This window comes from Ambystoma mexicanum (genome assembly GCF_040938575.1).
Source record: "Ambystoma mexicanum isolate Mex_15411 chromosome 12 unlocalized genomic scaffold, UKY_AmexF1_1 Mex_chr12_unloc.2, whole genome shotgun sequence".
Taxonomy (NCBI): Eukaryota; Metazoa; Chordata; class Amphibia; order Caudata; family Ambystomatidae; genus Ambystoma; species Ambystoma mexicanum.
This window is the reverse complement of record NW_027182323.1, coordinates 9,707,753-9,730,336: the sequence shown is the minus strand read 5'-3', so window position 1 is coordinate 9,730,336 and position 22,584 is coordinate 9,707,753. Positions and strand designations below refer to the sequence as shown.

Genomic DNA, 22,584 nt, shown 5'->3' with positions numbered 1-22,584 from the left:
TGGGCTTGGCTAGTGATAAATTGAAGGCAGGACAAGCGCTGGTGAAACATTGGTACGACCAGAAAGCTTCCCTCATCAACTTTACACCTGGTCAGCAAGTCCTGATCATGAATCCCATAAGGCCTCTAGCTTTACAGGACAAATGGTCAGGCCCTTACACAGTGGTGGAGCCCCTGGGTGAGGTTAACTATTTAGTGGACCTTGGAAGGCCTGGACAGGCTCCAAAAGTGTTTCACGTGAATAGGCTGAAGGCTTTCGTCCCAAGAGTCAAAATCGCAGCACTGCTACTGGCTTCAGATGTTGAGGAAGAGGAGTCTGAACCTCTCCCCGACCTGTTCCAAAGCGGTCCTTCAGATAGCTCCTTTGAGGGTGTCCGAGTGGCCCCTCACCTGACTTCTGATCAGCAGGCTGAGGTGAAAAGTTTGCTTAGGTAGTTTTCCCCCTGTTTTCACAGTCGCCTGGTTTGACACCTTGGTGCAAACATAACATAGACACAGGAGACAGTGTACCTACCAAAAGTAGGGGATACAGGATGTCAGACAAAGTACGGTCTTATATTAAGATCGAGGCAGACTATGGCACCATAGCTGCCCCTCTGACTGCCCTCACAACTCCGAAGAAACCCAAGAAGGTAACTTGGACCGATGAGTGTGAGAAGGCCTTCAATGGCTTAAAAGACTCCTTGTGCCAGGCCCCTGTCCTCAGGGCCCCTGATTATCAAAGACCTTTTATCGTGCAGACGGACGCCTCTGACACTGGGATAGGAGCTGTACTATCACAAGTAGATGAGAAGGGTAAGGAACACCCTATTGGTTTTATTAGCCGCCAGTTTAAGGACAGAGAGCTCAGATGGTCCACGGTAGAGAAAGAATGTTTCTCTGTTGTGTGGGCCCTAAGGAAGCTGAGGCCCTACCTCTATGGGACCCCCTTCACTGTGCAAACTGACCATAAGCCCTTAAAGTGGCTAATGAACATGAAGGGGGAGAATCCAAAGTTGCTTAGGTGGTCCATAAGTCTACAAGGCTTCGACTTCACTATTGAGCATAGGCCAGGTGTCCAACATAGCAATGCTGATGGGTTGTCCAGAATGTTTAGCCGACCTGAACAAGAGACTCATCCAGCGGTGGATTAGTACCCCTGTCCATAGTCTGGGAGGGGCGAGTGTTAGGAAAGATTTCGTAATTGTAGGTAATTTTCCTTCCATGTGGCAACCCCTAAACTTGTTGCTGTTGTTTTTCACCTTGTTCTTGACTTTGCCAGAGAAGTGCAGCCTTCTGCCGCACTCCTCTGGGCTTTCGCTCCTTTCTTACGGGGAAACTGACATGCCCTTAAGACTGTCAGTACCGGGGAACGATGTTTCCTGTAGTTTCTTTTATCATGTTGCGGCTTTCGTGCAACATGACACAAGAGGGCACTGTAAGCTAAGTTACAGCTCTCTTGGGTCTCTAGCCTTCTACAGGCCCTAGATACTCGTTTAGGATTGTATCTGATCGGTGCAAGTGATTCAGGTACGGGAATGGTGGCAGCGATCCTTTCTTGTGTTTTGAGCTCCTTTTGGCGTTCTAAGCGCGTTTTTCGCGCTTAACCCAAAATGGTGGCCTGGCTCCCAAAATGGCGAGACCACAAGGCTCCTTTGTCCTATCCGCTGACCGTCTTGCTCCCTTCACCTTCCCCAGGTCGAGCCTACCCGGGGCCTTCCTTATTTGGGCATGTACTTTCCCGCGAAACACGGATGCTTTCGCGGGCTTCTACATGTCTTGTGTGTGCCTCCAGGATGTGGGCTGGGATGTCTGGTCCCAATACACATCCTGGGTGCCAGAGAGTCTAGGGTGGTGTGAATGCCTGGGACCACCGTGGTCCGTGATTGGTCCACGAATGGTGTGAGTGTTGATGAGCGGATCTCCCATTGGGTCCCCTCCGTTTTGGAGCGAAGGGAACCGTGGATAAGAGGGGGCTGAAAACACCACTACCATGTCGATCTCCTGAGTTCTCACGAACAAAGGAATACAGGAGCCAAGTATCCTGCAACCAAGAGGCTGGACCGAGGAATCGCTGGTGACCCGCTGAAGGACTTCTCCTCTGAACTGCTGTCGCCTTGTGAAACCCTTTTCACCTTTGATCGAACCAGAAGACCTGTACTGGTACTTCGACCCTTGGAATAGCGGGAACAGCTATTCTCGGCATCTTCACCATCTCCTGCCAGTAAGCCTTCGGAAGCGTCTCTGGGCCATCCAGCTGACTGACCAGCTTACACGGGAGTCTTGCTCTGTAACCGCCGCCAGGTTGTGTAGTATTTCGAGTCCTTGTCACTCTCACACGCTTCGTACACTTGGCGTTCCCAGGTCTGAAGTGAGTAGTGTACATTTGGCTCATATACACACGGCCGCTCCGTTGCCCTGCTGTGGTAACAAACTGTGCGGGTTTCTTCGATTGGGACGTCTTTTTACTCAACACGACGACGAGGCGTTCCCTGCTCTTCTGAACCTACCAGCTGCTGAAACTGACGCGGAGAAGCCTGGGTCTGCTTGCATAGGGGACCGGTGAGTAGCATAGCTAGAATCTGGTCGCCCTCCTGCAGGAGCCCATTGCTTTTCCCCGCTGTGTCAAACAGCACCCTTTTCCGTACTCGCGCTCTGCTTCTGCCCACTGTGGAGGCTGCGCTTGAGTCGCGGAACTTGTTCTTCTTCTTTTGTGCACTAAACTGAACTGCCTGATTTCCCTCAAAGAGCTTCTCCTTTTGCCCGTTGGCACCAGCGCGTGCAGGTACTTTTGAGCACAAGGCTCCACTCTTCGCAGGGCTTGGACTTCCATCTAGTTAGGTGCCTCTGAAGGCGAAGTGGGTCTAAGCATTATTGCGCACTGCCTGTTTTCCCTCCCTTTTAGGTGGACTACACATTTCGTGCATATAACGCTTGAGACTTGTTGTATTTGTATATATATTGTGTTGATATGGTATGTGTTGGTTTACTATCGTTATATTGTGATTTTCTCGCTACGGTCATTGTTTGAAAGGCCTTGAAATAAATGTGTATATATTTTTAATATAACAACTGTTTGGAGTAGTTTGTAAGTGATCTTGCTTTGTGTGCTCATTGCGGGCTTTCAGTCACCCTCACCCCTCTTGAGACCTAGTCTTGACCGCCGCGATCGCTACCTTGATTGGTCTGGCTCGTCCAGAGGTTACCCTGTTCCAAGTAATTAGGTTGGCCTTCTGAACTTCTGCGCCACCAGGACAGAGTTCAGAAATCCGTCTTAACAACAGGCACAGGTATATTTAAAAAGAAAGTGTAAATTGTGGGTTTATTTTATGACTACCACTGTGCAAGCTGTATCAGGGCCACAGGTTAGTGGGTGTGGTGAGGGACACAAACATCTATTCATGATTTTCTTAATCAGTAGTTTTCCTCTTTCTACTGACTTCCCCTTGATTCGTTTTGTGCACGTTCCAGAGAATAGAAAAAAGTAGTTTGCTCCCCCTGCGCCTGCCTCATGCCGACCCTGCTGCTGGAAAACACACAATATTGTAACGTTCTGCCTGGATTTCCAAAGCCATAGATATCACAGGCTCTGGATCCCCTGCAGAGAAAGAAACGAGGAGAGCAGGTCTAGTGGTAGGCGGCTGCCTTGGGCCTCGCTCTCCTAGAGGCCTTGCAGTACCTACTGACTTCTAAAACCGTGAATAGGGGAATGTTGATTTTCCGTAAAGCCACTTCCCCCAAAGCTTGTATCGCAGCCATGCAAATCCTGTTTACATTCTCCAGACCATGTCCATGAAACCCTGTGAGACAGGTTAGGTGGAGAGGGTGTGGGGAGTGTGGAGGCAAGGTGCGCAATGGGAGACGGGTTGCGTGGAAGGGGACACCAGCCCCAAAATAGACAGGTGGAAGGGAGAGTGCATAAGACTGACCCTGCTGGGGTAGGCCTTCACGGCTGCCTTCTGCAAAGTCAGTCTTATGTCTACGGTTTTAGACGTAGACCAGCAAATCACTTAAAATGTCTCTGCACATTGAAAGGGCAGCTCTTGTTCTTTTGTGAAAGGAAGCAACTCCTTTAATTCAGCATTAACCAGTGCTTTCAGTGGGAGGATGATTTGAGGGGGGCTCAGTTAAGGTTGCGTGGCCTAAGTGGCGGGGAGGCAAAATTGCTTGGCAGTGGGGGTACCCAGCAAGGCCCTGGCTCGGGAGTACTTTTTGGAGACAGCCACGGCTCTGCCCCAGCTAATCTTGGTGGTGTATCAGAATAAAGAAGCTGGAACTTCTTGGTAAGCAGTACGGTACTTTATTCTACTTAAACAATGACCCTGTGCTCCCTTCGACATCTGACGTACACTCTCAACCGTCTCTCACTACTCACACCCATTTTACACCAGGCATCATACATTCCACAACACTACGCACTCACCATTCCAACCACCACTCACGCGGGAGGGAGCACAGATGAGAGCACTACACACAACCCTTTCCCCAACAAAAAACAAGCTTAGAACAATATGATCAGAACACACAAAACATGAACACAATTTACATTGTTGTAAACTAAAAAGAAACGACAGTGTTTCTGCGAAATCTCATGGAAAAGTTCCTAGCTCCTCAGTTCATCACGTAGTTTTCGGACCACACCGGAGGTTTCCTCATTCTTCCTCTCGACTCAATGCCTTGGCTGGTCGTAAAAAATCTCTTGCTCATCTCTCGAATTGGTAACTCTCTCGTCTGCAATCCTGTTAGCCTCCTTTGCAACATCCACATCACACAACCCATTTCTATCATTCACTTCACTGTCAAATTCTTCACAACGCTCACATGCCTTCCCATCTTCATCTACTTACCCGATTAATGTTCCAAATGGAACCATCCTGCATCCTGACAGCATTGTGAAACACTTCCTTTACTCTCAAAGGCCTGGAATACTTAGATTCTCCCTTTCTCACCAACCTTCCCTTCTTTATCCTCACTAAATCACCAGGCACTACTCAAGCCTGTCCAAAACCGCCACTCATTTCCTCACAGAAATTGGCACTTAGGTTTCTCCTGGCACTCTGCTCTCTCCTCATCTTCCTCACATTCACCCATACAGGATTCAAGGTTGAGTTGGGTTCTCTGCCTCTCATCAACAAAAATTTAGACTTCCCAGAGTCAGCCCGAACAGATGTCCTAACGGTCAATCATTTTTCCTGTATTGCCTTTTCTACTGACATGTTGTTTCTGATGGCCTGTTCCACAGTTTCAACAACAACTCTATTACACCTCTCCACAGGCCCATTGGTTTGTGGATGATAGTAAACTGAACATTTCCATTGAATGGGGAGGCAGATTCATGTATCATGATATTATAAGAAAACATGTTCACGCTGGCTCTGCCAATATATGGCAGTATCCTTCTGTAATCATGATTTCAAGTATTGTAATGATGCATTCTCATCCTTATGTTTACAACTATGCCTCATCCATGTTCCAACAATATGGACAGGTCCACCATTGATCAATCTCTTGGACTGTATAAAACATAATAGCAAAAATTGTAATGAGGTAAACGCAACTTAATTCTTTGCAACCATGTTCCAATCATATCCTGATAATATAGATGTGCTTGTGCATAGCACATAACTACCTTCAGGTATACCCCAAAAAGGGTACAACTATTATAGGCTTTTTATCTTTTGTTTACCCCATATGCACATCTAATTTTCTACATGCATCCCGAAGCACCAAAACAAACAAAATGGTGGCCGGCGCGTGATGGCATCATTAACACGATGACATTATCGTGCATGCTAATGCTGGTGCCATTTTCCCCATTAAACGCTGTCCTCTGGTCACAGAGGTCCACCCACAGCGGATCCTGTTGACCATAGGCAGCGGTACTCCGAAAATAAAAGTAAGGTAAGTACCAAGATTAGACCTGCCAACATTTATCTTTTAATGATAGTCAAATGGTGAATCTCTTAGCAGTAAGGATACTGATTAGCTTTTTTCATCCCAGTAGACAAATCAGACAACAGGAAAACACAGGAGATGTGGGTCTAGACCCTGCTACCATAAGATATGTGATATTAATGATACCTTAAACATCACTAGAAACTCAGAAAAGTCTGTAAAAGAATCCAGAACCAGACAGCAATACCTGTATTTTCAGATTCGAGGATTCCACTGGAACTGAAGAGATCTAGACAACAGATCATAGGACAGCGCATCAGTGCTAGAAATTCAACATATATGAAGCATTCACGGGAGCATTAGAAACACAGGCAGGTAAATACAAACAATGTAAGAAATACCTCAATGTGATACTATATTTACATTCCTAAGCAATTACCATTATACTTGGTTATCTTTTGCAGAAAATTGGTCCCTGAAGGAATGGCTATGTCTTAACAATAAATGCTTCATTTTTTCAATGAAGAATTAATATCTTTATTTTGTACTTTTAATGAAAATATTGTAAAAGCCTCAAAGGTATAACAAATTACTATCTCTATATATCAGACATTCTCAAAAGGTCCTTCCAGAAGACTGTGCAATTCTAACCCAGTCAAAATCTTCAAGCTTAGTATCCTTCTGCCAGGACATACTCCTGTTGACTTTGCCTTTAAAAATGCCATGCCGCAATGCGAACATCAATCCAAACAGGCTGTACAATGTAAGCCAGTCTAGACACTTAATAACACTTATGTTTGATTTACCCCTGAATCCCAGAATAAAATGACATGCCACAGTAAGAAATGGATAGACCTGCTGCCAAGAAATGGCAGTCTAGCCACGTAATAACAGATCATCCTTTATTTTGACAACCAGATTCTTTACTGGGTGTCTATGATAGGTGCCATGAAAGAAATGCTGTTATTGCCGTACCCTGGATTCACAAACTTTCACACACAGCATTCACTTACTCATTCACAAGTGCACCCATACATCATAGTAAACTCACTCATTCACACACTCATTTTATAATTCATAATGAATGTAAATCTTACGCGCTCAAAGCCCCGGTCTGGGCTCCGCTCTGCTGCTGCCTCCAGAAAGTCCTCTGGCTTCTGTGCAGCACAAACATGAACCAGGAAGCAAAGAGCACTTCCTAATTCCTGCACATGCACGCAGGAGCTGAAGACCTCCATTGAGAGCGCTCTGGTCCGTTTGGATGTGCAGAGAGACGCAGGTCCGGCCCCTCGCAATTTCAAACATGCGGTACCAGTGACTGCATCCCCAATGGGCTATTAAAGGCTGGGGAAGCAAAATGCTGCAGTCTTGCATGGCCCATTGAACTTGTGCACTGTGGTATGAAATATCAACGGTAAAACACATTTCGCTTTGACAGTTCAAGCCGACCCAGGAGCGCTCCCTGAGCTGCAACAAGCATCTGAGGGAGCGCTCTGTTTTTTCACTGACTGGCTCGGCTCCTTCATGATGGCTGACAGTATGGGCAGGTCAGCGCCCCATCGCCCATTATGGACGAGCCTACCCTGTCTAGCCCTTAATTGCGAGTGTTAATAGGGAACATTCGGAATGTAGTGAATAAGGCTGCCTTGTCAGTTATCACTTTGCACAAGTAAATCGTAAAGGAAAATATGCATGCATAAATATTTCTTCTATTTTGTTCACAATGCATGATTCAGGAAGTTTAAAGAATCCATGCTGCCAAATGCATTTAACAGCAAGCAGAAACTGCACTCTTACTTGTTTTAAACCACATTTCACAGTAGCATAAAAATGCATTTGTTTTCACACATCCATAATAGCAAGGTCCATTTCACTACCTTGCTTAGTGCTGAATGGGTTTATGATATACAACATTTGCTACAGAATACATGATGATCGCTGACTAAGAGCATTCTGTGAGGATTTAGAATCACTTCAGCCATAGGGCCTTCGATAGCTCAGTTGGTAGAGCGGAGGACTGTAGTGGAAATTCAGTTATCCTTAGGTCGCTGGTTCAAATCCGGCTCGAAGGACATTTTGTACTTTTTTCTTTTTTACTACATTTTAAACATGGATGATATTCAAACTCATGGGAGCAATTGTACTTCCGACCCCTGCCCGGTCTGCGCAGTATTGTGGCATGAGCTTGAGCTACTGCGGGTGGCAGGGTGAGCCATACGAGATCTTTTATGGGCCATAAGAGATCGAAGCATCGTCAAAAGCTTGTAGAGATAGACACGGATGCAAATAAATTGCCGTGAATTGTGACTAGGGGAAGTGATGGTCGGGTAGTGAGAGAACCCGAAGAGGGATAAGTATCCGCATTCGAACCTGGCCGCCATCTTAGAATGGGGTGTATTATTTCTACTCAATGGAACTCTGTCTGTAACACACGCAGGAGTACAAAACAGCTGGCGCTATCGATAACCCAGGCTTGATCCTGGAAATACAAATCACACACGTTATTTTGTATTCGTATTCTTTGAAAGCTAATGTCAATTTTCATTTTTGAGATAATTATTAACCCTGTCAAAATGTGTCTTACTGCCGAGCCTGATTTATTCGTACACAGAAACAAACTGTTTTCTGCGCTGACTCTGGGCTTTGAAATGCTGAAGACACAGCTCTGAGGTGAAGAACTTTCATTATTAGTCCGCATTCACGCACCTTCTCCTGGAATACAACACGGTACGGCGTGGCTACCTGGTCCACCATCATCACGCAGCCCTGTGCATTTAAGGACTGGACTGACTGAAGTCAGATTCAGACAGGCGATCGTAACTGGTACAATAATAAGAACGTTCGTTGTAGGAGATTGATGTATTGTACTGTGAGAAGTCCCAGCCTCTAAGCAATTTTTTTTATATCCTAAATGGATTATACACAGAGTGCTCCATGACCTAATCACAAAAGTATACACCAATCACACTGATGTACATTACCTTGGAACCGTATATCAGTTCTATAGTCATGGATCGCAATGTGTCTAGGGGATGTAGCTCAGTGGTAGAGCGCATGCTTTGCATGTATGAGGCCCCGGGTTCAATCCCCGGCATCTCCAGGGGAAATTTTTATTTATGCTTTCTGGTCTCAAAATGTACACCTATTGCACACTGCACAATTCTACATTTCTATGCTGTATTCTTTGCACATGTAAGACTCGTGCTCCCACATAAGGTTTTATTATACCAAACTTTCTGCTGAACAGGGCTGTCACAGGTTTTTGTGAGGCCCTCTTGCAATTTTTTTGCACTGTCAGCAGCAGCACCACCAATAGGAAACGTGAATACTATCCCATTGAGTTTGTGTGGAGGGCATAGCTATGATGATGAGCTTCTGGATGCTGCTGGGCTAAACTAAAATCTTTCTGTTGATCAATTGCACTTACAATCAAAGCGATTTCTAAGGTAAATCTCGAGAATAAACACACTGAAAATCTTGCAAAGATCATGTCACAGTCGCCCAACATATGTCACCTTCCACCAGTATGGAGGGTCATGAACCATGAGTCTACATGTACCATCTAGTCACATGAACTCTGTGCACATCACTGCTAATGTGAGCTTCAGTATGGCATTTCCACCACCCCTGCAAGAAGCATTCCAAATTTCATATGTGTTTTTGGCCTTGGCTTATTTGCTATATTCACAAAGGTACAACTGGAGTGCAGCGTTTTTCTCTGAATGCCAGTCAGACTGGATTCCAAGATCCAGACCTTATTGAGAGTCAAATTGATTGGTTTATGTTTCTGATGCCTGTCATTTAGTGCAAACAGAGTTTAAGAAGAGGGCTCCTGGAGGATCAATCCCATTCTACCCAGGGGGGAATTAGTTTGTACAACACAAATGAAAGGATTGGGAGAGCAAAAGTTTTGGAGCTCCACCTTTACTACTTATTTAAAGCCTTCGCACATGGAATGTACAGATAGACACAGAAAAACAGACACCTCGGTTTCAAAAACAAAGAGCATTTTATAAATAGTTTTTGATGTCTTTCTATAGTTTTGACATAATACTGAACATCATTTGTTTACAAGGAACATAAACAACAACAGTTTGTGTCATGAGGCAAACAGACAACGAACAAGTTAGTATTCTTGTTCAACCATTCGAAAACAGTAGACAATAATACACAAGCTACTGTCGCGCTCCCAGAAGGGGTGCGACAGGGGTCAAAATTAGGTGGGCAAGTAAGAAAGCAAGTCTCTAGTACATGCGTTTGCATTCAACAGTCAAAGTTGATAACACTGTGCTTTGAGGGAGAGGGTGTCTACACCTGGTGTTTCGGCCGCGAAAGGGGGCTCTGATGAGCCCATTGATGTTGGGGCCTTGCTGTGTCTATCTGTACATTCCATGTGCGAAGGCTTTAAATAAGTAGTAAAGGTGGAGCTTCAAAACTTGTGCTCTCCCATACCTTTCATTTGTGTTGTACAAACTCATTTTGTGCAAACATACTTCACATTTTGATATCCCTGTGGCCTAAATGTTCCTGTATCCAGGTATAATATTTATTTTAACATTTTTATGTATAGTGCTTTATGTGGGACCCTGCTGCTCTAAACATAGTTGGTGTTACCACAAAATGTAATAGTACTTAATTTATTAACCTCAGAAGGATGAAGGGCTGATATAGCCCTGCTGAAATGTGAACTTTGAAATTCCAGGTTGGCACATGTCTGAGTTGGGTTTTTACCTTGCTGAGCTGTGACAAGTATACTGTTTAAATCAACTGTGCAGTTAAAAAGAAACATATATTAGGATACTTGCCCACTAGCATCTGCTGTCCTTCAAGTGCTTTTATTAAAAATAATATAACCATACTATTGTCATGTCTAGTAGTGGCCCATGACATATTCCTCCTGCTTCTAAGCACTGTATTAAGTGTTATATGAATAAGAAATGGACCCAGATCCAATGCATTACCGCATGTTCTACTTTGCAAAGCATATTTTCAGGCCTAGTACGATAGTCGCTTGTTTTGTTCTTCCCCTACCTTTCTGCACCCCTCTCCCTCACCTTTTGTTTTCTCCAGCTCTACCAGGAATGTCGTCAGGCCTAGTATTGCAGTCGCCTGTCTGTTTCCGTTTCCTTACCACTCCCCCCTTCCTTCCTTATATATGTCTTAGCTCTTGCACTATCTGAAATGCCGTCAGGCCGAGTACGATAGTTAATTTCACATCCTTACTGTTCATGGCCTGTAAGAAAGTCATTGGATTGTCCCTTGTTCCCTCCCTTTCCTTGAAGCGCTTTGAAACACATTGTTTATAGGCGCTATATAAATAAACTATCATATCATGTCACATTGAAGGATAATTTGCTGGTAAAATAGCTCAGAGGGTTTAGTGCTCACTGCTGGAATCTATGTATGATCTGCACAGGTTTGAATCCTGGCCAGGTTTACTCAAACTTTAATTCTTCTGAGGTCAACAAAAAAGTATTAATTTCAGTTGCCATGTAAGTATTTCACAACCAAGTGTTTCGTTGCTTCCTTGAGATATGTGTTGATCTTATTTATATCGGCATCTGTGAAGCTGCATTAAAATGGTTTTTGAATGCATTGTTAAAGAGGTGATGGCACCTGTACACAGCTCTCTGGAGACAAATATAAAGGACCTTTCTTCTCTGACTACTTGTAGTAGCTCAGATTTGCCGACCATATCTTTAGTAGTGGATACCTGCACAATCTAATTTCCTGCCTTTTCCATTTAATTGGCTAATCAGATATTTGCAGATCTCAGAGCTATACATTGAGACACCATACACCCTTAGCTTTGCATCTTGTCATGATTTTGCTAGTGACAGGTGTTAGGAAAGATTTCGTAATTGTAGGTAATTTTCCTTCCATGTGGCAACCCCTAAACTTTTTGCTGTTGTTTTTCCCCTTGTTCTTGACTTTGCCAGAGAAGTGCAGCCTTCTGCCGCACTCCTCTGGGCTTTCGCTCCTTTCATACGGGGAAACTGACATGCCCTTAAGACTGTCAGTACCGGGGAACGATGTTTCCCGTAGTTTCTTTTATCATGTTGCGGCTTTCGTGCAACATGACACAAGAGGGCACTGTAAGCTAAGTTACAGCTCTCTTGGGTCTCTAGCCTTCTACAGGCCCTAGATACTCGTTTAGGATTGTATCTGATCGGTGCAAGTGATTCAGGTACGGGAATGGTGGCAGCGATCCTTTCTTGTGTTTTGAGCTCCTTTTGGCGTTCTAAGCGCGTTTTTCGCGCTTAACCCAAAATGGTGGCCTGGCTCCCAAAATGGCCAGACCACGAGGCTCCTTTATCCTGTCCGCTGACCGTCTTGCTCCCTTCACCTTCCCCAGGTCGAGCCGACCCGGGGCCTTCCTTATTTGGGCATGTACTTTCCCGCAAAACACGGATGCTTTTGCGGGCTTCTACATGTCTTGTGTGTGCCTCCAGGATGTGGGCTGGGATGTCTGGTCCCAATACACATCCTGGGTGCCAGAGAGTCGAGGGTGGTGTGAATGCCTGGGACCACCGTGGTCCGTGATTGGTCCACGAATGGTGTGAGTGTTGATGAGCGGATCTCCCATTGGGTCCCCTCCGTTTTGGCGCGAAGGGAACCGTGGATAAGAGGGGGCTGGAAACACCACTACCATGTCGATCTCCTGAGTTCTCACGAACGAAGGAATACAGGAGCCAAGTATCCTGCAACCAAGAGGCTGGACCGAGGAATCGCTGGTGACCCGCTGAAGGACTTCTCCTCTGCACTGCTGTCGCCTTGTGAAACCCTTTTCACCTTTGATCGAACCAGAAGGCCTGTACTGGTACTTCGACCCTTGGAATAGCGGGAACAGCTATTCTCTGCATCTTCACCATCTCCTGCCAGTAAGCCTTCGGAAGCGTCTCTGGGCCATCCAGCTGACTGACCAGCTTACACGGGAGTCTTGCTCTGTAACCGCCGCCAGGTTGTGTAGTATTTCGAGTCCATGTCACTCTCACACGCTTCGTACACTTGGCGTTCCCAGGTCTGAAGTGAGTAGTGTACATTTGGCTCAGATACACACGGCCGCTCCGTTGCCCTGCTGTGGTAACAAACTGTGCGGGTTTCTTCGATTGGGACGTCTTTTTACTCAACACGACGACGAGGCGTTCCCTGCTCTTCTGAACCTACCAGCTGCTGAAACTGACGCGGAGAAGCCTGGGTCTGCTTGCATCGGGGACCGGTGAGTAGCATAGCTAGGATCTGGTCGCCCTCCTGCAGGAGCCCATTGCTTTTCCCCGCTGTGTCAAACAGCACCCTTTTCCGTACTCGCGCTCTGCTTCTGCCCACTGTGGAGGCTGCGCTTGAGTCGCGGAACTTGTTCTTCTTCTTTTGTGCACTAAACTGAACTGCCTGATTTCCCTCAAAGAGCTTCTCCTTTTGCCCGTTGGCACCAGCGCGCGCAGGTACTTTTGAGCACAAGGCTCCACTCTTCGCAGGGCTCGGACTTCCATCTAGTTAGGTGCCTCTGAAGGCGAAGTGGGTCTAAGCATTATTGCGCACTGCCTGTTTTCCCTCCCTTTTAGGTGGACTACACATTTCGTGCATATAACGCTTGAGACTTGTTGTATTTGTATATATATTGTGTTGATATGGTATGTGTTGGTTTACTATCGTTATATTGTGATTTTCTCGCTACGGTCATTGTTTTAAAGGCCTTGAAATAAATGTGTATATATTTTTAATATAACAACTGTTTGGAGTAGTTTGTAAGTGATCTTGCTTTGTGTGCTCATTGCGGGCTTTCAGTCACCCTCACCCCTCTTGAGACCTAGTCTTGACCGCCGCGATCGCTACCTTGATTGGTCTGGCTCGTCCAGAGGTTACCCTGTTCCAAGTAATTAGGTTGGCCTTCTGAACTTCTGCGCCACCAGAACAGAGTTCAGAAATCCGTCTTAACAAATTGGTGTACAGCGGTGGGATACGACTGAAGGTATCCAGTGTTGCGCACGAACTAAGGCATTTCAGGTTATTCCAACCAGGACACGTAGTGAATGGTTGTAGTATAACTTTAAAAAGGCCATAGTCCTATCTAACAGTATGGAAACAAATACCTTGTTAACTTTAAATGCTTCCAAATCAGAAACATTGAAAAAGATGTGTGCGGAGAGAGGTGTTTCCTCTCAAGGCACGAAATTGGAAATGATCCAAAGAATCATGGTGTGGCAAGAAGCGCAGCTTGACGCTATAACTTCTGAGGACAGTGCGGAAGGTGGTGGGGCTGCTCTCACTGGTAGAACCGACGGTTCTGCCGCTGCACTGATCCATCGCGACCACGAGGACAGGGAGGACGAGATGTCTAATGTTTCCTCTGCCAGTGCTGATGGGGAGGCTATGCTTGAATTCAAGAAGCAAGAGCTGCGGTTTAGGCAGCAGGAGCTTGAATTCAGCATAGCCAAACTAAAAATCGAACAGGCAGAAAAACAAAAAGACAGGGATCACCAGTTGGAACTGGCCAAGCTTCAGGTTGCAAATGGGTCCAAGGGTCCTGTACATGGGTCTGGGGCCTCCTCTCATCCACGGTTTCCGAAAGATCTGCTCAGTGTGTATGAGGAAAGGAATAACATTATGGACTGGCTGAATGCGTTTGAGTATGCATGCGAAGTTCAACAAGTTGACAATGCTGATAAGATTGCCTGGTTACTCAGCAGACTGCCCCATTCTGGCTGTAGTGCCATTATGGAAATGTCGAAGGCTGAGCGAGCTGATTTCGCAATGTTAAAGCAAACTCTCATTTTAAAGTTTGGGAAGACTCCGGCCCAATATTTGAAACGTTTCAGAGAGTATAAGAAAAAGGAAGGTGGTACTTGGGTATCTTATGTCACTGAGTCCTTGAAAAACTTAACTGGCTGGGTCGAAGGTTATAAGGTTTCTACCTTCGAAGGCATGATAAATCTTGTCATGCTGGAACACATTTTTGCATCTTCTTCCCCGGAGCTTAAGCAGCATTTGGCCGATTCGAAGGAGATAGATCCTAAGATGCTGGCCATTGCAGCCGACTTATCATGTCACATCGAGTGTCCCATAAGGACAAAACTCATCCTGGTAAGCAGGAGGAAGGGAAAAAGTCCAAAGATAAGGAGGGTGGAGAATCTGATAAATCTTCTTCTCATAAGGGCCACAAAAAGAAAAATAAGGGTAAGACACAAGAGAACTCACAGGGTAGTGGAGGTCAGCCTCCGAAACAGAATTCTGGTTACAATAAGCCTCCCTATGTAAACAGACCGAATGGATCTTGTTTTGCTTGTGGAGCAACTGACCACATGAAGGGGGATCCCCGGTGTAAGGTTAGACCTTTGGGGGTCCACTCCGCTAATCTGGCCTTATCCTCCTATGAGGAAGAAGAGATCACAGGAGCATCCTTCTGCTCAGACTCATTTCCCAGCGGGATAGAGGCTGAGGTAGTTTTAGTGTCCCTGGGTTCCTGGGAGCCTAAAGTCGCAGAGGCTTATGCTAGGATTCCGGATAATACCAAGCACTACTTTAAAGACAGTGTGCTGATCAATGGAGTAGATACTCCAGCTCTTAGGGATAGTGGGTGCAGTCGCACTGTAGTGGATTCTACCTTGGTAGACTCAGAGGAAGTTGCCAGAGCTACTCTGATGCCCACTAAGTTGGCTGACGGCCCACTCCGTATGTTCCCAGTAATACCTGTAAATCTTACTTTAAATGGTACAGCAGTCAGGATTCCAGTGAGCATTCAGAGAAACGTCCCGGGAAAGGTCTTGTTAGGTAATGATCTCAGAGCTTTAGGGCTCGTAGGAGACACTGCCGAAAGACCCTACACACGGTCTCAAGCACGAGCAGCATTGGCCAAGACCAATACGCTGCCCCAGCCGAAGGGGAAACCCAAGGCGAAAGTAGTCGACAAGTCAAGACGAGGGAAAGAGAATATTCCCCCGAGCTCGCCTACCACTGCGGTGGAGGAAGTTGGTCAATCGCCCGGGCCTGACGAGGAGGTGGCGATGCCTGAAGTATTTGACCCCAACGATCATCCTGAACTAAAAGACTTGTTAGTTGAAGGAGGTCCTGATAGGGACGAATTCAGTAAAGGCCAACGTGAGTGCCCATCTCTGGAAGGCCTAAGGAGACAGGCCTGCTCCCAGCTTGAGGGTGAACCTCCTGGGACGCACAGGATTTATTGGGAAGGTGGACTCCTGTATAGTGAGCCCACAGAGTCTACAGAAGGAGACCATAGGAGGTTGGTGGTTCCCCTTGCTGTTAGGCCCTTCCTCCTGCAGTTGGCGCATGAAGTTCCCCTTGCTGGTCACCTTGGTATGAAGAGGACCAAGCAAAGGTTATCCATGCACTTCTACTGGCCCAAGATGGGGGTGCAAGTAGAAAGTCACTGCAGGAGTTGTGCCTCCTGCCAGTTGTCTGGTAAGGTTGGCGCGACAATCCAAGCTCCGTTGGTACCGCTCCCAGTTGTGGGGGTACCATTTGAAAGGGTAGGGATCGACATCGTTGGTCCCCTTGACCCGCAAACATCCTCGGGCAATAGGTTTATCCTGGTGCTGGTCGACCATGCAACCAGATATCCTGAGGCCATCCCATTGAAAACTGTAACTGCCAAGTCAGTTGCAAAAGCTTTACTTGGCATATTTACTAGGGTTGGCTTCCCTAAAGAAGTTGTGTCGGATCGTGGCAGCAACTTTATGTCGAAGTATATGCAGGCTATGTGGAAAGAATGTGGGGTCACCTACAAGTTCTCTTCTGCATACCACCCCCAGACCAATGGTCTGGTGGAACGTTTCAACAGAACGTTAAAGAGCATGATTGGGGCTCTGGAGGAACCTCAGAGAAGAAAATGGGATCTTCTTTTACCATGCTTACTGTTTGCCTACCGAGAGGTACCACAGGAGGGTGTTGGCTTCAGCCCCTTCGAACTTCTGTTCGGTCATCCCTTACGGGGACCCTTAGCCATCGTCAAAGAGGGATGGGAGATGCCCACTCCCCCTGTTACTACCAACGTAGTTGATTATGTGCTAGGGCTCAGAAAACGGATGGTACTTCTGATGGGCTTGGCTAGTGATAAATTGAAGGCAGGACAAGCGCTGGTGAAACATTGGTACGACCAGAAAGCTTCCCTCATCAACTTTACACCTGGTCAGCAAGTCCTGATCATGAATCCCATAAGGCCTCGAGCTTTACAGGACAAATGGTCAGGCCCTTACACAGTGGTGGAGCCCCTGGGTGAGGTTAACTATTTAGTGGACCTTGGAAGGCCTGGACAGGCTCCAAAAGTGTTTCACGTGAATAGGCTGAAGGCTTCCGTCCCAAGAGTCAAAATCGCAGCACTGCTACTGGCTTCAGATGTTGAGGAAGAGGAGTCTGAACCTCTCCCCGACCTGTTCCAAAGCGGTCCTTCAGATAGCTCCTTTGAGGGTGTCCGAGTGGCCCCTCACCTGACTTCTGATCAGCAGGCTGAGGTGAAAAGTTTGCTTAGGCAGTTTTCCCCCCTGTTTTCACAGTCGCCTGGTTTGACACCTTGGTGCAAACATAACATAGACACAGGAGACAGTGTACCTACCAAAAGTAGGGGATACAGGATGTCAGACAAAGTACGGTCTTATATTAAGATCGAGGCAGACTATGGCACCATAGCTGCCCCTCTGACTGCCCTCACAACTCCGAAGAAACCCAAGAAGGTAACTTGGACCGATGAGTGTGAGAAGGCCTTCAATGGCTTAAAAGACTCCTTGTGCCAGGCCCCTGTCCTCAGGGCCCCTGATTATCAAAGACCTTTTATCGTGCAGACGGATGCCTCTGACACTGGGATAGGAGCTGTACTATCACAAGTAGATGAGAAGGGTAAGGAATACCCTATTGGTTTTATTAGCCGCCAGCTTAAGGACAGAGAGCTCAGATGGTCCACGGTAGAGAAAGAATGTTTCTCTGTTGTGTGGGCCCTAAGGAAGCTGAGGCCCTACCTCTATGGGATCCCCTTCACTGTGCAAACTGACCATAAGCCCTTAAAGTGGCTAATGAACATGAAGGGGGAGAATCCAAAGTTGCTTAGGTGGTCCATTAGTCTACAAGGCTTTGACTTCACTATTGAGCATAGGCCAGGTGTCCAACATAGCAATGCTAATGGGTTGTCCAGAATGTTTAGCCGACCTGAACAAGAGACTCATCCAGGGGTGGATTAGTACCCCTGTCCATAGTCTGGGAGGGGCGAGTGTTAGGAAAGATTTCGTAATTGTAGGTAATTTTCCTTCCATGTGGCAACCCCTAAACTTTTTGCTGTTGTTTTTCACCTTGTTCTTGACTTTGCCAGAGAAGTGCAGCCTTCTGCCGCACTCCTCTGGGCTTTCGCTCCTTTCTTACGGGGAAACTGACATGCCCTTAAGACTGTCAGTACCGGGGAACGATGTTTCCCGTAGTTTCTTTTATCATGTTGCGGCTTTCGTGCAACATGACACAAGAGGGCACTGTAAGCTAAGTTACAGCTCTCTTGGGTCTCTAGCCTTCTACAGGCCCTAGATACTTGTTTAGGATTGTATCTGATCGGTGCAAGTGATTCAGGTACGGGAATGGTGGCAGCGATCCTTTCTTGTGTTTTGAGCTCCTTTTGGCGTTCTAAGCGCGTTTTTCGCGCTTAACCCAAAATGGTGGCCTGGCTCCCAAAATGGCCAGACCACGAGGCTCCTTTGTCCTGTCCGCTGACCGTCTTGCTCCCTTCACCTTCCCCAGGTCGAGCCGACCCGGGGCCTTCCTTATTTGGGCATGTACTTTCCCGCGAAACACGGATGCTTTCGCAGGCTTCTACATGTCTTGTGTGTGCCTCCAGGATGTGGGCTGGGATGTCTGGTCCCAATACACATCCTGGGTGCCAGAGAGTCTAGGGTGGTGTGAATGCCTGGGACCACCGTGGTCCGTGATTGGTCCACGAATGGTGTGAGTGTTGATGAGCGGATCTCCCATTGGGTCCCCTCCGTTTTGGCGCGAAGGGAACCGTGGATAAGAGGGGGCTGGAAACACCACTACCATGTCGATCTCCTGAGTTCTCACGAACGAAGGAATACAGGAGCCAAGTATCCTGCAACCAAGAGGCTGGACCGAGGAATCGCTGGTGACCCGCTGAAGGACTTCTCCTCTGCACTGCTTTCGCCTTGTGAAACCCTTTTCACCTTTGATCGAACCAGAAGGCCTGTACTGATACTTCGACCCTTGGAATAGCGGGAACAGCTATTCTCAGCATCTTCACCATCTCCTGCCAGTAAGCCTTCGGAAGCGTCTCTGGGCCATCCAGCTGACTGACCAGCTTACACGGGAGTCTTGCTCTGTAACCGCCGCCAGGTTGTGTAGTATTTCGAGTCCTTGTCACTCTCACACGCTTCGTACACTTGGCGTTCCCAGGTCTGAAGTGAGTAGTGTACATTTGGCTCAGATACACACGGCCGCTCCGTTGCCCTGCTGTGGTAACAAACTGTGCGGGTTTCTTCGATTGGGACGTCTTTTTACTCAACACGACGACGAGGCGTTCCCTGCTCTTCTGAACCTGCCAGCTGCTGAAACTGACTCGGAGAAGCCTGGGTCTGCTTGCATCGGGGACCGGTGAGAAGCATAGCTAGGATCTGGTCGCCCTCCTGCAGGAGCCCATTGCTTTTCCCCGCTGTGTCAAACAGCACCCTTTTCCGTACTCGCGCTCTGCTTCTGCCCACTGTGGAGGCTGCGCTTGAGTCGCGGAACTTGTTCTTCTTCTTTTGTGCACTAAACTGAACTGCCTGATTTCCCTCAAAGAGCTTCTCCTTTTGCCCGTTGGCACCAGCGCGTGCAGGTACTTTTGAGCACAAGGCTCCACTCTTCGCAGGGCTCGGACTTCCATCTAGTTAGGTGCCTCTGAAGGCGAACTGGGTCTAAGCATTATTGCGCACTGCCTGTTTTCCCTCCCTTTTAGGTGGACTACACATTTCGTGCATATAACGCTTGAGACTTGTTGTATTTGTATATATATTGTGTTGATATGGTACGTGTTGGTTTACTATCGTTATATTGTGATTTTCCCGCTACGGTCATTGTTTTAAAGGCCTTGAAATAAATGTGTATATATTTTTAATATAACAACTGTTTGGAGTAGTTTGTAAGTGATCTTGCTTTGTGTGCTCATTGCGGGCTTTCAGTCACCCTCACCCCTCTTGAGACCTAGTCTTGACCGCCGCGATCGCTACCTTGATTGGTCTGGCTCGTCCAGAGGTTACCCTGTTCCAAGTAATTCGGTTGGCCTTCTGAACATCTGCGCCACCAGGACAGAGTTCAGAAATCCGTCTTAACAACAGGCACAAGTATATTTAAAAAGAAAGTGTAAATTGTGGGTTTATTTTATGGCTACCACTGTGCAAGCTGTATCAGGGCCACAGGTTAGTGGGTGTGGTGAGGGACACAAACATCTATTCATGATTTTCTTAATCAGTAGTTTTCCTCTTTCTGCTGACTTCCCCTTGATTCGTTTTGTGCACGTTCCCGAGAATAGAAAAAAGTAGTTTGCTCCCCCTGCGCCTGCCTCATGACGACCCTGCTGCTGGAAAACACACAATATTGTAACGTTCTGCCTGGATTTCCAAGGCCATAGATATCACAGGCTCTGGATCCCCTGGAGAGAAAGAAACGAGGAGAGCAGGTCTAGTGGTAGGCGGCTGCCTTGGGCCTCGCTCTCCTAGAGGCCTTGCAGTACCTACTGACTTCTAAAACCGTGAATAGGGGAATGTTGATTTTCCGTAAAGCCACTTCCCCCAAAGCTTGTATCGCAGCCATGCAAATCCTGTTTACATTCTCCAGACCATGTCCATGAAACCCTGTGAGACAGGTTAGGTGGAGAGGGTGTGGGGAGTGTGGAGGCAAGGTGCGCAATGGGAGACGGGTTGCGTGGAAGGGGACACCAGCCCCAAAATAGACAGGTGGAAGGGAGAGTGCATAAGACTGACCCTGCTGGGGTAGGCCTTCACGCCTGCCTTCTGCAAAGTCAGTCTTATGTCTACGGTTTTAGACGTAGACCAGCAAATCACTTAAAATGTCTCTGCACATTGAAAGGGCAGCTCTTGTTCTTTTGTGAAAGGAAGCAACTCCTCTAATTCAGCATTAACCAGTGCTTTCAGTGGGAGGATGATTTGAGGGGGGCTCAGTTAAGGTTGCGTGGCCTAAGTGGCGGGGAGGCAAAATTGCTTGGCAGTGGGGGTACCCAGCAAGGCCCTGGCTCGGGAGTACTTTTTGGAGACAGCCACGGCTCTGCCCCAGCTAATCTTGGTGGTGTATCAGAATAAAGAAGCTGGAACTTCTTGGTAAGCAGTACGGTACTTTATTCTACTTAAACAATGACCCTGTGCTCCCTTCGACATCCGACGTACACTCTCAACCGTCTCTCACTACTCACACCCATTTCACACCAGGCATAATACATTCCACAACACTACGCACTCACCATTCCAACCACCACTCACGCGGGAGGGAGCACAGATGAGAGCACTACACACAACCCTTTCCCCAACAAAAAACAAGCTTAGAACAATATGATCAGAACACACAAAACATGAACACAATTTACATTGTTGTAAACTAAAAAGAAACGACAGTGTTTCTGCGAAATCTCATGGAAAAGTTCCTAGCTCCTCAGTTCATCACGTAGTTTTCGGACCACACCGGATGTTTCCTCATTCTTCCTCTCGACTCAATGCCTTGGCTGGTCGTAAAAAATCTCTTGCTCATCTCTCGAATTGGTAACTCTCTCGTCTGCAATCCTGTTAGCCTCCTTTGCAACATCCACATCACACAACCCATTTCTATCATTCACTTCACTGTCAAATTCTTCACAACCCTCACATGCCTTGCCATCTTCATCTACTTACCCGATTAATGTTCCAAATGGAACCATCCTGCATCCTGACAGCATTGTGAAACACTTCCTTTACTCTAAAAGGCCTGGAATACTTAGATTCTCCCTTTCTCACCAAACTTCCCTTCGTTATCCTCACTAAATCAACAGGCACTACTCGAGCCTGTCCAAAACCGCCACTCATTTCCTCACAGAAATTGGCACTTAGGTTTCTCCTGGCACTCTGCTCTCTCCTCATCTTCCTCACATTCACCCATACAGGATTCAAGGTTGAGTTGGGTTCTCTGCCTCTCATCAACAAAAATTTAGACTTCCCAGAGTCAGCCCGAACAGATGTCCTAACGGTCAATCATTTTTCCTGTATTGCCTTTTCTACTGACATGTTGTTTCTGATGGCCTGTTCCACAGTTTCAACAACAACTCTATTACACCTCTCCACAGGCCCATTGGTTTGTGGATGATAGTAAGCTGAACATTTCCATTGAATGGGGAGGCAGATTCATGTATCATGATATTATAAGAAAACATGTTCACGCTGGCTCTGCCAATATATGGCAGTATCCTTCTGTAATCATGATTTCAAGTATTGTAATGATGCATTCTCATCCTTATGTTTACAACTATGTCTCATCCATGTTCCAACAATATGGACAGGTCCACCATTGATCAATCTCTTGGACTGTATAAAACATAATAGCAAAAATTGTAATGAGGTAAACGCAACTTAATTCTTTGCAACCATGTTCCAATCATATCCTGATAATATAGATGTGCTTGTGCATAGCACATAACTACCTTCAGGTATACCCCAAAAAAGGTACAACTATTATAGGCTTTTTATCTTTT

General features: G+C 46.7%; 2 non-coding genes across 2 annotated transcripts; both read left to right on the top strand.

Moving 5' to 3' along the window:
• The first annotated feature begins 7,859 nt into the window (after positions 1-7,859).
• Positions 7,860-7,945, top strand: TRNAY-GUA (transfer RNA tyrosine (anticodon GUA)). Its single transcript is given in 2 exon segments — positions 7,860-7,896; positions 7,910-7,945. It is a non-coding gene; the product is annotated as a tRNA-Tyr (tRNA).
• A 956-nt stretch (positions 7,946-8,901) lies between these two features.
• Positions 8,902-8,973, top strand: TRNAA-UGC (transfer RNA alanine (anticodon UGC)). Its single transcript has one exon. It is a non-coding gene; the product is annotated as a tRNA-Ala (tRNA).
• The last annotated feature ends 13,611 nt before the right edge of the window (positions 8,974-22,584 follow it).